Here is a 12,167-nt window from a genome sequence, read left to right on the forward strand (position 1 = left end):
TTTTATACTTTTTGTATGATATTTGACTTTTCTTAATAATCAATACGCAGATATTTATATTTATATTTCGGCTACATAAAATGTGTTTAATAATAGTGTATATGTAGTTATAATTAGTCACTGGTTGGATCCCAATTGTAAGCGGGATTAGTTCATACAGTCTATCCGCTTGACTTGTTTACATTGAGTTTTATCATTTATCCATTGCTTGATCAAATACCAAACTATAACTGCGGCTACACAACACTGCTGGTTATTGTGTTGACCTCAAAGTATTCTGTTGCACCATCATTTTGTCAGTAGGGTAATAATGGTAATAATGGCGTGATTTAGCTTTCGACAAACAGAAGCGTTTGCGTTTAACATTGTTCAAATATGTGGTAATAAATCAAACGTCCAGCTTCCGATAATGTTATAACTATTGCGATTTCAATCATATTTCTCATTCAGTTAAAATGTCCAATGTCGTAAGTAGTTAGAAAGGTGAATATCAAGAAGTTAACTTTCGTAAACATTTTATTTTGGATTTTCATCTATATATAAATTAAAAATCATTACAAGAAAAAACAACACAACTCAAGTCTCGCGTGTTTTGTCATAAATTCAAGGACACCCGACACTTACGAAATGAGAAATACAATTAACATTATTTAAATACGTTTAACTTTATAACGTTCTGGGGCTGCTCACAAAGTTTGTTTTCGATTCAATGCTTTCATTATTTATACTTTAATCGAGACCACTGTATTGACTTTAAGAGCCCATGAATAAAGTAGGTAAACAATCTGCATATAGTTTAAATTGGTTTCGGTTGGGATCCCTGGCATGGAGTGTCTTTTAATGAATCCATTGAGTTATTATTAGGTTAGCTGGGATCCCGAGAATGAAATGTCATCTAATGAATCCATATTGTTATAATTAGGTTAAATGGGATTCCGTTGGTTAGAGGCACTCGTCTATATCGTATAATGCCGAGACGACTCCTTCTTTGCTCAAACACCAAACGTCTACATACACATACTCATTTAAAAAGGATTTTGTAAATTGAAGTCGAAACTAAATCTTATCAAATTAATCATTTCAAAGGACTCACAGAACGAGTTGGAAAAATATTTGATTTGTATAAAAATGAAAAAAAGCTTTTATGAATTGGATTTTCTGTCAGTAGCTACCTGGCCATAAAAGGCTAGGCTAAAAGTGCAAGCATTGCTTTTATATGTTTTTATTTTTACACTTATCAAATGCTTTCCTTTTTGTTTTGATCATAAATGAGAAGTGCGTTATACTTGATAATGCATTTTTGCGTTAACACAATTTTGTATTTGCCCTTAAACAGTCTTTAACGCTATAACCTTGAACTAGTATAATAAATCTCAAATAAACTTACGTTACTAAAACCATCCCATTGTTCCTAGTTTTTTAAGTGACGTTCTTAAAGTACATAAAGGAGAAATGATTTTGTCATTCTTTCGAGACGTTGGTAATGATGTTAAACTATGATGATCCGTAATCGCATGAAATATATTTTAAAAGAGATGTTTTTCTTTCTGATAACAAAAATGAAACAATTGTCTTAAAGCTGCACTCTCACAGATTGAACGTTTTGACAATTATTTGTTTTATTTTTTGGTCTTGGAATGAGCCAATGTATGCAAAAATGCATATAAACCTAGTTTTCTATTTAAGTTTAAAAACTGATGTTTTGTACATTTTTCTTAAACCGTTAATAACGTTTTCAGTCACAAAACAGCTCCCAAACTCATGGAACTGAACTATTAAAATCTGTGATCTTATATTTTTCAACTGTCTTTTATCACTAGTTTGCAGAAATTTACGCCAAAAAATGCTTTTTCCAAAACAAAAAAAAATGTAAAACAAAATAATCAGTGAGAGCGCAGCTTTAAGCGAAATAATAATAGTACGATTGCAGTTAAAGTTGTTGTTCTATACTACAAATGAAATCGGTCCTGAAATTATTATTGGCATTTTTAATGACAATAAATCTATTTCTTATTTTACGCATCGAACAATTTTAACATGCTACATAAATGATATTGGGTTACCTAAATTATAATCATTTTTCATTGTATACCTCAATACAGTTCAAAATCAACTGATCAATTAACAAAGCCTGTCAATAGTGACATTGATCTTCTTTACCAATCGATATATCATAAATTATAAGCCTAAGGTAGGAATCAAGATCTTAAATCATTATTTGCGTCGCTGCCGTTTGAGGTGGAAAGGAAATATTGTGAGTAATTAAACAATTTGTTTATATGATGTTGGATTTTGGTAATAAAACAATTTGTTAATATGATGTTGGATTTTGGTAATAGCTTTTTAATGTTTGAATCTCAAACAACTGCTGTGTTAATGTATATTTCTAAAGATTGATTATCTAAACAATTATGTAAATATAATAGATGTTTATTGCACGAATTATTTCTTAATATGGTAACATTATGAAAACGAAATGCAAATTCATACGATTTCTAAATGATTGTTATAAATGAATTAAAAAATGATTTAATTAACGCGTGTACAGTGAACGCATCATTCTCACATGTAACTGCGCATATTATAAATTTAAAGGAACATCTCTATTGAAAATATTACATTATGTCAGTAATTATAATAGGTGACAGTTGGGAACCCATGATTGAAGTGTACTCCAATGTTCGCATGGGGTTAAAATAAGGTTAGTTGGGATCCCGGGAATGCACTGTGTTTAAATATACCCGTGTGATTAAAATAAATTATTCCTTAATATGGTAACACTTTGGAAATGAAATGCAAATTCTTACGATTTCTAAATGATTGTTATAAATGAAATAAAAAATGATTTAATTAACGCGTGTACAGGGAACGCATCATTCTCACGTGTAACTGCGCATATTATAAATTTAAAGGAACATCTCTATTGAAAATATTACATTATGTCAGTAATTATAATAGGTGACAGTTGGGAACCCATGATTGAAGTGTACTCCAATGTTCGCATGGGGTTAAAATAAGGTTAGTTGGGATCCCGGGAATGCACTGTGTTTAAATATACCCGTGTGGTTAAAATAAATTATTCCTTAATATGGTAACATTTTGGAAATGAAATGCAAATTCTTACGATTTGAAAATGATTGTTATAGATGACTTATACAGATAATTTAGTTAACGCGTTTCTAACGTGTACAGCGAAAGAATCATTTTCACTGATAACTGATCGTGTTATATAAGGAACAGCTCTATTAAAAAAATAACAACAATGCGGCTGCGTCTTTCAAATAAGTACGACTTACTTTCATTATGCTTATTTTTATAAACAGTTTTATGGATAATTTTGTCATATTACAATATTTGATTTGCATTTAATCTAGTTGCTTAGTAATCATTTTATTAGTTTCATTTATTTTCATCATTACGTTTTAAAGGGAGTGGGGCGGGTTTCATGCCAAAAAAGTTATCATGTGTCCCAAAAGACGATTATCATGGAAACAATATTGTATTTTGCGCGTCAGAACATTTTGTCAGATTTAAGGGTTCATTTGGATGTATCAACGAGTTTTAAAGTTCAATGAAAAGTATAATATTGCGACAACATTACAAATATTTCACGCCCAAACATTATAATGTTTTTCAAAATACGAATTTCATGGCAACCATATTGCAATTTGCGCGGCAGAACTTTAAGTCAGATTTTAGGATTCATGTTGCACTATGAACCAATTAAAAAGTTATAGGATAAAACTTATGATATTTTACGTATGAATAGTAACATCTTGAATTTAGAAATCTAAAAATAACTACATGTATTGGGTTTTCCTGGTGTCTGGTTTTCCATGATTACATCGACTGGTGATATAATTTCTATATTAAGTAATAAGTAGCGTGCACTCATTCGTACAAATCAATGGATACGTTAAAAATGTAAACATGTATTTGCTGAAACAGGTTAACGAGCATTAAAATATATGATTTTTTGACTTATTAAACATTTTACACAACCATGTAAAAACATTCGAGAAATGATATGCATTTATCGTTTGAGTCACATTGCGCGAGTTAAGGCCTTCGGACATGCATTATCTTGTATTGTTATATTAAGTGTATCAGTAAAATGACACGTCCAAAAGCAGTAATGAAAATTTCTGAATTATACTAACTTCAATGTCAATGAGGTCATAACGAAATTACATTTTTTGAAGTTATACGCATAACTAACGCACCAAAATTTCAAACCAGCTTATAATTTCAAAACATTAAGCATACATTAGAAAGATAATGTATAATTCATAAAGAACATTTACACAATCGAACCGTTTGAAATAGACGCTCTAAATAAAATGAAAATTAGTTCAGACGAAAGTATGGTTATACGAGTGAATAAATTGTCATTAACAGGAAATGATGCAATAATAAAAATCCTTTTATAAAAAAAAGTTGGGAAGAAAATGCCTGAAATTAAAGCATAAATGTTTGTCATTCAGGCCCGATTCCTGTCATGGGAGCCTAAATGGCTGTGATGTAGGCCTTATTGTTTAACGTATGGGTATGATTACCTGACATAAGGGCCTGTATGCCTGTGATGTAGGCCTAATTGTTCGCCGTATGGGAATAAATGTCGGACATAAGGGACTTAATGCCTGTGTTGTAGGCCTAATGGTTTGCCGTATTGGAATAAATATCTGACATAAGGGCCTTAATGCCTGTGATGTAGGCCTAATTATTTGCCGTATGGGAATAAATGCCTGACATAAGGGCCTTAATGTCTGTGTTGTAGGCCTAATTGTTTGCCGTATGGGAATAAATGCCTAACATAACGGGCTTAATGCCTGTGATGTAGGCCTAATTGTTTGCCGTATGGGAATAAATGCCTGACATAAGGGCCTTAATGCCTGTGATGTGGGCCTAATTGTTTGCCCTATGGTATAAATACCTGACATAAGGGCCTTAATACCTGTGAGGTAGGCCTAATTGTTTGCCAAATGGGAATAAATACCGGACATCAGGGCCTTAATGCCTGTGATGTAGGCCTAATTGTTTGCCGTATGTGAATGATTGCCTGACATAAGGGCCTTAATGCCTGTGAAGTAGACCTAATTGTTTGCAGTATGGGAATAAATGCCTGACATAAGGGCCTTAATGCCTGTGATGTAGGCCTAATTGTTTGCCGTATGTTATAAATAACTGACATAAGGGCCTTAATGCCTGTGATGTGGGCCTGATTGTTTGCCGTATGGGAATACATGCCTGACATTAGGGCCTTAATGCCTGTGATTTAGGCCTAATTGTTTGCCGTATGGTATAAATGCTTGACATTAGGGCCTAAATGTCTGTGATGTAGGTCTAATTGTTTGCCGTATGGGAATAAATGTTTGACATTAGGGCATAAATCCCTGTGATTTAAGTCTAATTGTTTGCCGTATGGGAATAAATGCCTGACATTAGGGCATAAATCCCTGTGATTTAAGTCTAATTGTTTACCGTATGGGAATAAATGCATGACATAAGGGCCTTAATGCCTGTGATGGAGGCCTAAATGTATGCCGTATGGGTATAAATACCTGACATAAGTGCCTTAATGCCTGTGATGTAGGCCTAATTGTTTGCCGTATGTGAATAAATGTCTGACATAAGGGCCTTAATGCCTGTGATGTATGCCTAGTTGTTTGTCGTATGGGAATAAATGTCTGACATAAGGGCCTTAATGCCGGTGATGTGGGCCTAATTGTTTGTCGTATGGGAATAAATGTCTGACATAAGGGCCTTAATGCCTGTGATGTAGGCCTAATTGTTTGCCGTATGTGAATAAATGTCTGACATAAGTGCCTTAATGCCTGTGATGTAGGCCTAGTTGTTTGTCGTATGGGAATAAATGTCTGACATAAGGGCCTTCTTGCCTGTGATGTGGGCCTAATTGTTTGCCGTATGGGAATAAATGCCGGACATAAGGGCCTGTATGCCTATGATGTAGTCCTAATTGTTTGCCATATGGGAATAAATGCCTGATATAAGGGCCTTAATGCCTGTGTTGTAGGCCTAATGGTTTGCCGTATGGGAATAAATATCTGACATAAGGGCCTTAATGCCAGTGATGTAGGCCTAATTGTTTGCCGTATGGGAATAAATGCCTGACACAAGGGCCTTAATGCCTGTGATGTAAGCCTAATTGTTTAACGTATGGGAATAAATGCCTGACATAAGGGCCTGTATGCCTATGATGTAGACCTAATCGTTTGCCGTATGGGAATAAATGCCTGACATAAGGGCCTGTATGCCTGTGATGTAGGCCTAATTGTTTGCCGTATGGGAATAAATGCCTGGCATAAGGGCCTTAATGCCTGTGTTGTAGGCCTAATGGTTTGCCGTATGGGAATAAATATCTGACATAAGGGCCTTAATGCCTGTGATGTAGGCCTAATTGTTTGCCGTATGGGAATAAATGCCTGACATAAGGGCCTTAATGCCTGTGATGAAAGCCTAATTGTTTAACGTATGGGAATAAATGCCTGACATAAGGGCCTGTATGCCTATGATGTAGACCTAATCGTTTGCCGTATGGGAATAAATGCCTGACATAAGGGCCTGTATGCCTGTGATGTAGGCCTAATTGTTTGCCGTATGGGAATAAATGCCTGACATAAGGGCCTTAATGCGTGTGATGTATGCCTAATTGCTTGCCGTATGGGAATAAATGCCTGACATAAGGGCCTTAATGCCTGTGATGTATGCCTAATTGTTTGCTGTATGGTAATAAATGTCTGACATAAGGGCCTGTACGCCTGTGATGTAGGCCTAATTGTTTGCCGTATGGGAATAAATGCCTGACATAAGGGCCTTAATGCCTGTGATGTATGCCTAATTGTTTGCTGTATGGTAAAAAATGTCTGACATAAGGGCCTTAATGCCTGTGATGTATGCCTAGTTGTTTGTCGTATGGGAATAAATGTCTGACATAAGGTCCTTAATGCCTGTGATGTATGCCTAATTGTTTGCCGTATGGGAATAAATGCCTGACATAAGGGCCTGTATGCCTGTGATGTAGGCCTAATTGTTTGCCGTATGGGAATAAATGCCGGACATAAGGGCCTGTATGCCTATGATGTAGTCCTAATTGTTTGCCATATGGGAATAAATGCCTGACATAAGGGCCTTAATGCCTGTGTTGTAGGCCTAATTGTTTGCCGTATGGGAATAAATACCGGACATAAGGGCCTGTATGCCTATGATGTAGGCCTAAATGTTTGCCGTATGGGAATAAATGCCGGACATAAGGGCCTTAATGCCTGTGATGTAGGCCTAATTTGTTGCCATATGTGAATAAATGCCTGACATAAGGGCCTTAGTGCCTGTGTTGTAGGCCTAATTGTTTGCCATATGTAAATACATGCCTGACATAAGGGCCTTAATGGCTGCGATGTGCGACTAATTGTTTGCCGTATGGGAATAAATGCCGGACATAAGAACCTTAATGCCTTTGCTGTTGACCTAATTATTGCCGCATGGGAAAAAATGCCTGACATAAGGGACTTAATGCCTGTGATGTAGGCATAATTGTTAGTCGTATGTGAATGAATTCCTGACATAAGGGCCTTAATGTCTGTGTTGTAGGCCTAATTGTTTGCCGTAAAGGAATGATTACCTGACATAAGGCCTTTAATGAATGTGATGCAGGCCTAATTGTTTTGCGTATGAGAATAAATGCCTGACATAAGGGCCTTAATGCCTGTGATGTAGGCCTAATTGTTTGCCGTATGGGAATAAATGCCTGACATATGGGCCTTAATGCCTGTGATGTAGGCCTAATTGTTTGCCGTATGGGAATAAATACCTGAAATAATAGCTTTAATGCCTGTGTTGTAGGCCCTATTGTTTGCCATATGTAAATAAATGCCTGAAATAATAGCTTTAATGCCTGTGTTGTAGGCCCTATTGTTTGACGTATGGGTATAAATGCCCGACTTAAGAGACTTAAAACCTGCGATTTAGTTCTAATTGTGTGCCATATGTGAATATATGCCGGACATAAGGGACTTAATGCCTGTGTTGTAGGCCTAATTGTTTGCCGTATGTGAATAAATGCCTGACATAAGGGCCTTAATTCCTTTGTTGTAGGCCTAAATGTTTGCCGTATGGGAATAAAATGCCTGACAAAATGGCCTTAATGGCTATGATGTAGGCAAAATTGTTTGCCGTATGTAAATACATTCCTGATATATGGGCCTTAATGTCTTTGTTGTAGGCCTAATTGTTTGGCGTATGGGAATGATTACCTGACATAAGGCCCTTAATGCCTGTGATGTAGGCCTAATTGTTTGGCGCATGGGAATAAATGCCTGACATAAGGGCCTGTATGCCTGTGATGTAGGCCTAATTGTTTGCCGTATGGGAATAAATGCCTAACATAAGGGCCTTACTGCCCGAGATGTAGGCCTAATTGTTTGCCGTATGGGAATAAATGCCTGACAAAATGTCGTTAATGCCTTTGATGTAGGCCTTATTGTTTCCCATATGTAAATAAATGCCTGATATAAAAGCTTTAACGCCTGTGTTGTAAGCCCTATTGTTTGACGTATGGGTATAAATGCCCGACATAAGAGACTAAATGCCTACGATTTAGGTCTAATTGTGTGCCATATATGAATATATGCCGCACATAAGGGCCTTATTGTCTGTTTTGCAGGCCTAATTGTTTGCCGTATGTAAATAAATGCCTGACATAAGGGCCTTAATGCCTGTGTTGTCGGTCTAATTGTTTGCCGTATGGGAATAAATGCCTGACATATTGGCCTGTATGCCTGTGTTGTAGGCCTAATTGTTTGCCATATGTAAATATATGCCTGACATAAGGGCCTTAATGCCTGTGTTGTAGGCCTAATTTTTTGCCGTATGTAAATAAATGCCTGACATAAGGCCATTAATGCCTGTGATGGAGGCCTAATTGTTTTGCCGTATGTTAATAAATGACTGACATTAGGGCCTTAATGCCTGTGATGTGGGCCTAATTATTTGGCGTATGAAAGTAAATGCCTGACATAAGGGCCTTAATGTCTGTGTTGTAGGCCTAATTGTTTGCCGTATGGAAATAAATGCCTGACATAAGGGCCTTAATGTCTGTGTTGTAGGCTTAATTGTTTGCCGTATGGGAATAACTGCCTAACATAACGGACTTAATGCCTGTGATGTAGGCCTAATTGTTTACCGTATGGGAATAAATGCCTGACTTAAGGGCCTTAATGCCTGTGATGTGGGCCTAATTGTTTGCCCTATGGTATAAATACCTGACATAAGGGCCTTAATACCTTTGATGTAGGCCTAACTGTTGTCGTATGGGAATAAATGCCTGACATATGGGCCTTTATGCCTGTGATGAAGGCCTAATTGTTTGACGTATGGGAATAAATACCTGACATAAGGGCCTGTATGCCTGTGATGTGGACCTAATTGTTTGCCGTGCGGGAATAAATGCCTGACATAAGGGCCTTAATGCCTGAGAAGTAGACCTAATTGTTTGCCGTATGGAAATAAATGCCTGACATAAGGGCCTTAATGCCTGTGATGTTGGCCTGATTGTTTGCCGTATGGGAATACATGCCTGACATAAGGGCCTTAATGCCTGTGATGTAGGCCTAATTGTTTGCCGAATGTTAGAAATGCCTGACATTTGGGCCTTAATGCCTGTGATGTAGGTCTAATTGTTTGCCGTATGGGAATAAATGCCTGACATAAGGGCCTTAATGCCTGTGATGTAGGCCTAATTGATTGCCGTATGGGAATAAATGCCTGACATAAGGGCCTTAATGCCTGTGATGTAGACCTAATTGTTTGCCGTATGGGAATAAATGCCTGACATAAGGGCCTGTATGCCTGTGATGTAGGCCTAATTGTTTGACGTATGGGAATAAATGCCTGACATAAGGGCCTGTATGCCTGTGATGTGGGCCTAATTGTTTGCCGTATGGGAATAAATGCCGGACATAAGGGCCTGTATGCCTGTGATGTAGGTCTAATTGTTTGACGTATGGGAATAAATGCCTGACATAAGGGCCTGTATGCCTGTGATGTGGGCCTAATTGTTTGCCGTATGTGAATAAATGCCGGACATAAGGGCCTTAATGCCTGTGATGTAGGTCTAATTGTTTGACGTATGGGAATAAATGCCTGACATAAGGGCCTGTATGCCTGTGATGTGGGCCTAATTGTTTGCCGTATGGGAATAAATGCCTGACATAAGGGCCTGTATGCCTGTGATGTAGTCCTAATTGTTTGCCATATGGGAATAAATGCCTGACATAAGTGCCTTAATGCCTGTGTTGTAGACCTAATTGTTTGCCGTATGTGAATAAATGCCTGACATAAGGGCCTTAATGCCTATGATTTAGGCAAAATTGTTTGCCGTATGGGAATAAATGCCTGACGTAAGGGCCCTAATCCCTATGATTTAGGTCTAACTGTTTGCCGTATGGGAATAAATGCCTGACATAAGGGCCTTAGTGCCTGTGATGTAGGCCTAATTGTTTGTCGTATGGGAATAAATGCCTGACATAAGGGCCTTAATGTCTGTGATGTAGGCGTAATTGTTTGCCGTATAGTATAAATACCTGACATAAGGACCATAATTCCTGTGTTGTAAGCCTGATTGTTTGCCATATTGGAATAATTGCCTGCCATAAGGGCCTTAATGCCTGTGTTAAAGGCCTGATTGTTTGCCGTATGGGAAAAATGCAAGAAATAATTGCCTTTATGCCTGTGATGTAGGTCTTATTGCTTGCCATATGTGATTAAATGATTGACGTAAGGACCTTAATGCCTGTGTTGTAGGCCTAATTGTTTGCCGTATGGGAATCAATGCCGGACACATAAGGGCCTGTATGCCTGTGATGTAGGCCTAATTGTTTGCCGTATGGGAATAAATGCCTGACATTAGGACTTTAATGCCTGTGATGTAGGCCTAATTGTTTGCCGTATGGGAATAAATGCCTGACATAGTGGCCAGTATGCCTGTGAGGTAGGCCTTATTGTTTGCCGTATGGGAATAAATGCCTGGCATAAGGGCCTTAATGCCTGTGATGTAGGCCTAATTGTGTGCCGTATGGTATAAATGCCTGACATAAAGGCCTTAATGCCGGTGATGTAGGCCTAATTGTTTGCCGTATGTGAATAAATGCCTGACATAACGACCTTAATGCCTGTGATGTAGGCCTTATTGTTTGCCGTATGTGAATAAATGCCTGACATAAGGGCCTGTATGCCTGTGATGTAGGCCTAATTGTTTGCCGTATGGGAATAAATGCCTGACATAAGTACTTTAATGCCTGTGATGTAGGCCTTATTTTTTGCCGTATGGGAATGAATGCCTGACATAAGGGCCTGTATGCCTTTGATGTAGGCCTAATTGTTTGCCGTATGGAAATAAATGCCTGACATAAGGGCCTGTATGCCTGTGATGTAGGCCTAATTGTTTGCCGTATGGGAATAAATGCCTGACATAAGGGCCTGTATGCCTGTGATGTAGGCCTTATTTTTTGCCGTATGGGAATGAATGCCTGACATAAGGGCCTGTATGCCTTTGATGTAGGCCTAATTGTTTGCCGTATGGAAATAAATGCCTGACATAAGGGCCTGTACGCCTCTGATGTAGACCTAATTGTTTGCCGTATGGGAATAAATGCCTGACATAAGGGCCTTAATGCCTGTGATGTGGGCCTAATTATTTGGCGTATGGGAATAAATGCCTGACATAAGGGCCTTAATGCCTGTGATGTAGGCCTAATTGTTTGCCGTATGGGAATAAATGCCTGACATAAGGACCTTAATGTCTGTGATGTGGGCCTAATTGTTTGCCGTATGGGAATAAGTGCCTTACATAAAGGCCTTAACGCCTATGTTGTAGGCCTAATGGTTTGCTGTATGGGAATAAATGCCTGACATAAGGGCCTTAATACCTGTGTTGTAAGCCTAATTGTTTGGTGTATAGAAATAAGTTGAACAGTATTATAATATTGAAATATTAACACAAGCACTTTTGTTCTATGAAGTTGCCAATAATTTAATTACTATACAAATGTATACTAGACACTGTATTCACTTAAGGATCAGATAGTGGGGACACATTCGGCGCCCCACACCTAACCTTCCCATTCCTTAATATTCAAGTAACATTTTCCATT

The 12,167-nt window shown here is 37.8% G+C and overlaps 1 protein-coding gene across 10 annotated transcripts in view; it reads left to right on the forward strand.

Annotated features, from left to right (window-relative positions):
- The first annotated feature begins 2,180 nt into the window (after window positions 1–2,180).
- LOC128221318 (uncharacterized) overlaps window positions 2,181–12,167 on the forward strand; it is a 73,120-nt gene continuing 63,133 nt past the window's right edge. For 9 of the 10 annotated variants that reach the window (XM_052929860.1, XM_052929865.1, XM_052929864.1 and 6 more), the window contains exon 1: window positions 2,181–2,254. The gene's annotated coding sequence lies outside the window, so the exon portion shown is untranslated. Of the gene's footprint in view, window positions 2,255–3,127; window positions 3,286–12,167 lie in introns of those variants that run through there. The other variant, XM_052929861.1, reaches the window with a different exon arrangement.

The sequence above is a fragment of the Mya arenaria genome, chromosome 16 (genome assembly GCF_026914265.1).
Source record: "Mya arenaria isolate MELC-2E11 chromosome 16, ASM2691426v1".
In the NCBI taxonomy this organism is placed as follows: domain Eukaryota; kingdom Metazoa; phylum Mollusca; class Bivalvia; order Myida; family Myidae; genus Mya; species Mya arenaria.